Here is a 5152-nt window from a genome sequence, read left to right as displayed (position 1 = left end):
CTACCCAATATAAGCAGCTGGCTTATGGGGGGAGGGGGTAAGAGCAGATTTTCGTGGATGGCCTGCTGCTCTCCTATGCTACCGGCAAGATTGGAATAAACACTCACACATGATTCAACCCTGTCTGTTTACTTGGCAAAAGTCGTGACAGGCAGCCCAGACCCACTGGCTGTCCGGTTTCACTAAGATGAAGGGTAAGAGTCTATTTAGTGAGTAAAAGTGGATTATTGGCCAACAATGTATCATAGGAACACGGAGTAAGCGTGACAGTGAGTATCTGTAACAGGAACTGTCACCGCGAATTGTAGGCTTCTATTAAGACGGCCCAGACTCACCCATGAAGGAAAAATGTGAATGAATTTTAGGTATTTAAATATTTTCAAAGGCCCCTTCTAATTCTAATATTACAGAAGCTTAATATTAAAATGAAGTTTTTATATTTCTCTCTTAAAAGGCTACTTCTCCCAGCCACTCTGTCAGGGCTGTCGCCACACCAGTTACCATCTGGACAGATTTACCAGGAAATCAATGAGACCTTCACGTGCAATGGCCCTTATTAGGGACTCACTTTTGTACCTGACTTTGACTCTAAGTCCATATTCTCTTTCTTAAGGAGAGGCCCAAGAACTGTAAAGCTTCAGGTCACCTAAGACTTAGAGATGCCTCTGGTGGAACCTGAGAATTCGTCTTCTTATTCACCTCATCTTATTTGGTTCTAAGGTTTACTATTTCAGTCTTCACAGTTCTCTCAGATTTTGCTCTTTCTCCTCAATTTCTGATTCTACTTGTTTAGTTCAGGGCTTCCTCGCTTGAAAACTGTGTCACAGTGACAGCTTGACAGCTGGTTTTCCTGATGCAATATTGCTCCAAATGAATCCACCCTATTTAAAGCTGCCAGGCCAATTAAAAACCAACACTGCTGCCCGGCCAGTGTGGCTCAGTGAGTAAAAGTGGATTATTGGCCACTCGACCAGGAGGTCACGGTTTGATTCCTGGTCAGGATACATGCCCCGGTTGCAGGCTTGATCCCCAGGGGGGATGTGCAGGAGGTAGCTGATCAATGATTCTCATTATTGTTTCTCTTTCTCCCTCTCCCTTCCTCTCTGAAATCAATAAAAAAATATATTTTAAAAACAAAACAAAAACACTGCTTATTTTGCAAACTTACCATCCAGCGTAAGATATTCTGATCTTTGCACTATCACCGATCTTCTGAAACTGGGAAGCTTAAATGCCCGGGCAAAAGTGGCAATCAGCCCTGGCTGGTGTTGCTCAGAGGTTAAGGGCATCAGCCCAGCACACTGACCGGCCTTGGGTTCAATCCCCGGCCCCAGTAGGGGAGCAGGCGGGAGGTAACCAATCGATGTTTCTCTCTCTTTCTCCCCCTCCCTCCCTCTCTAAAAAAATCAATGGAAAAAATATCCTCAGGTGAGGATTAACAAAAAAGTGGCAATCAACCAGAGGGTAAGTGAAGCCACAAGAGGAATGTGACATTTTTAAAAGAGCATTATTTTTGCCTGATAGCGTGTAGTTCAAACGATTACTGCCCACTTTCTTCTTATATCAATCAGGTATAAAGCTGAATGCGACAGTTAAACAATTTGGACCTCAGATGCAGAAAACTGGATTCATCATTATTCTTGGCTCATGACATTCTCTTCATCAGCGCGGTCAGCCATGCTGCCACTTCCCATGACATCACCACCAACAGGGAAACCAGGACATAAATTTACATTTACATTCACCTCTGATGCTCCATTACCTCACCCAGCCTTTTCCCATTCAAGCCAACACCAGCAAAATCATCATTCGCTTGCTTTTTCTTTTAACATCCTAAACAGTGTTTGGGGGGGATTTTTATAAAGTTATTAACTTTATGAAAAGCCTAATGCATGTTGTATATAATTTTTAAGAAATTACTCTTTTCACTCTATATTATACAGGTGGGACAAAATTAGGTTTATAGTTGTGTGTATGGGAAATAATAATACAAAAATAAACTGCTTCATGTACCCACATCTGTAAACCTACTTTTGCTCCACCCTGTATTTCTAGGATTAATCCATATTGTGCTGTATAAATATATCCTAACTTACCACTTTATAGATTAAAAGAAAATGAGGCCCATAGAAATTAAATCACTTGCTCAAGTACTACAGCTTGCATGAGTTGGGTTAGGAGTCAAACCTGAAGGCCTGCCCAATTGTTGTAGCTTAGTGACTGTGTTGACCTATGAACCAGGTGGTCATGGTTGCAGTCCGGGTTTGGGCACATGCCCGGGGTTGTGGACTTGATCCCCAGTGGTGGGCCTGCAGAAAGCAATTGATGATTCTCATCATTGACTAGAAGCCCGGCACATGAAATTCATGTGCAGGTACAGTCCCTAGGCCTGGCCTGCGATCAGGGCCATTTTCCCCAGCTGCTCACGCCACCCACCCCCAGTTCTGTTCCCCGTTCACCATTGGGCAATCAGAGCCTGCTGGCCTCACTGGCCCCGACCCCATCACAGGTTGCCCTCTGTGTGTGGGGAGACCAGCAGGGTGGGGGCCTTGGCCTGGTGCCGCCTGCATCCCCCTCCCACCCACCCCTGGTTCCCCATTTGCCATCGGGTGATGGGAGCATGCCAGCTGGGGAAAGGGACCAAGAGGTAGTCAGGGCACCTCACAGTGACTGGTCTAGAGGTCATTTCCCTGTTAGGGTCAATTTGCATATTACCCTTTTATTATATAGGATGTTTCTATCTCTCCCTCTCCATTCCTCTCTAAAATCATCGATAATAATAAAAGAGTAATATGCAAATCGACCGAACGGTCGAACAGCGGAACGACCGTCAGAAGCCGGGGCTGTGAGGGCCGAGGGCCAAGCCCCTTGCACAAATTTCTTTCATCGGACCTCTAGTTAAAAATATAAAAACAAATGAACCAAAAAACCTGAAGCCCGTATCCTTTCATACCTCAGTCATAAGCAGGGATTAAATTTCTCTCTTAACCTTTACAATGCCTAGCCTAGTACTGAACATTTTTTTAAAAGAACAGTATTATTATTACTAAGCCCACTTATAATGTGAGAATACTGCAGGCATATTTGTCATTTGCCTTTCACAGGAAGTCACCTGAGGGTGTACAACATAAAGTATAGACGAAGGAGGGAGATGCGGGTCCAGGGGACAGCAAACCCTACCCTAGAGAAAGGTAAAGGAAGTCCCAGGACAAAAGCCTGGTCATAGAAACGGGAGGACAGTGAACTCTGGTGGGTGGTCCTCATGGGGAAACCTGAGAGCTTAGAACCTGAAAATATGACAAAAAAATCGGCAGGATGCAGAACAGCTGTTATGAATTTGCCTCTAGCACTGGTTCCAACGTGGGGCCCAAGTTATGACACTGTTGCCCTGGAGGAGGGAACATCCTAGCAGTGCCTGGTTCTGCAGTAAACGTGCTCAGGGATCCGTGAGATGCTTCACTCCCCAATTTCATTGACGGCTACTTTACCCTCACATTTTAACACCTGTGAATAAAAGGCACCCTCTAGCACTGGTTCCAACGTGGGGCCCAAGTTATGACACTGTTGCCCTGGAGGAGGGAACATCCTAGCAGTGCCTGGTTCTGCAGTAAACGTGCTCAGGGATCCGTGAAATGCTTCACTCCCCAATTTCACTGACGGCTACTTTCCCCTCATATTAACACCTGTGAATAAAAGGCATCTTCCAACCAATGGGTGGCATAGCTTCATCCGTTGTTTATTTTCTCCGTCAGTGGGACAGAGTGATGGCCCATCTCCCAGGCAGCAGATGCTGGATCTGATGAACTGTGTGCCAGGGACAGCTCAATAACATACTCTTCCTCACGCTCTCTCCATAACAGTAGACGAAGCTGGTGTTATCATCATCATTTTACAGAAAAGGAAACTGAGGCTCAAGGCCGGAACCATCTGCTCAGGGCGACTGTCAATTAAGTGGCACAGCCAGAACGGAACCAGGTGCGACTTCAAGGCCATGTTCTCCCTGCACCTCATTGACCATGGGCCATGCAAGGCTGACCCACCTGCCGGAACTACTATGGTCAAGATGTAGCTCAAATGGAAAGCCTTCCGACTCCTCCAGGAAGCGATCCTGCCCTCGTGTGTGCTCCCACATTTCAGGAATACCTGCCTCTATCACCCCTTCTCACAATGCGGACCTTAACAGGACCTGTGCCACCCACTCTGGCCCCGAAGGGCCCACCGCTGTCCGGCCCAGGTAGGCACTCCATGTCTAAGGAACGGGGTCTCTGCCTCTAAGTGTAAAGAGAACACAGAAGTGCACTTACAACTCATCAGGCCACACGCGGTGTAGCCCGAGCGCCAGGAATGAAGCGCATTGGAGTTTAAAAGACGCAGTGATACAAACCACCCCAAATTTAGTGGCTTAACCCTTAACAGGACCTGTGCCACCCACTCTGGCCCCGAAGGGCCCACCGCTGTCCGGCCCAGGTAGGCACTCCATGTCTAAGGAACGGGGTCTCTGCCTCTAAGTGTAAAGAGAACACATAAGTGCACCTACAACTCATCAGGCCACAAGCGGTGTAGCCCGAGCGCCAGGAATAAAGCGCATTGGAGTTTAAAAGACGCAGTGATAGCGCACGGGACCTTAACAGGACCTGTGCCACCCACTCTGGCCCCGCAGGGCCCACCACTGTCCGGCCCAGGTAGGCACTCCATGTCTAAGGAACGGGGTCTCTGCCTCTAAGTGTAAAGAGAACACATAAGTGCACCTACAACTCATCAGGCCACAAGCGGTGTAGCCCGAGCGCCAGGAATAAAGCGCATTGGAGTTTAAAAGACGCAGTGATAGCGCACGACACACACACACACACACACGGCTGAAAGCAGGCTGCTGAAACGTTTTCTGTGACCGACACAGCAGGTTTTTTATTTTTTATTTTAATGAGCTACCAGCACTCGTAACTGAACTTTCACGGAACACCAGGGCTCCTGGAGCTTCTGGGAAACGGGGAGGTGTTGGAACGGGTGCCCGTCCCCGCAGGGGAACTGGCTGGACGCATGGGCTGCTCCTTTCGGACGGCGCTGCTCCTTCCCTCCTCCGGTGCCTCCCGCCACGGCCCTCCGCGCAGCCCGCGGGAGAGCGCACTGGGACCCTGCGACACTGGGCTCGCGA

The sequence above is a fragment of the Myotis brandtii genome, unplaced genomic scaffold, assembly GCF_000412655.1.
Source record: "Myotis brandtii unplaced genomic scaffold, ASM41265v1 scaffold64, whole genome shotgun sequence".
In the NCBI taxonomy this organism is placed as follows: Eukaryota; Metazoa; Chordata; class Mammalia; order Chiroptera; family Vespertilionidae; genus Myotis; species Myotis brandtii.
This window is presented reverse-complemented; position numbering follows the sequence as displayed.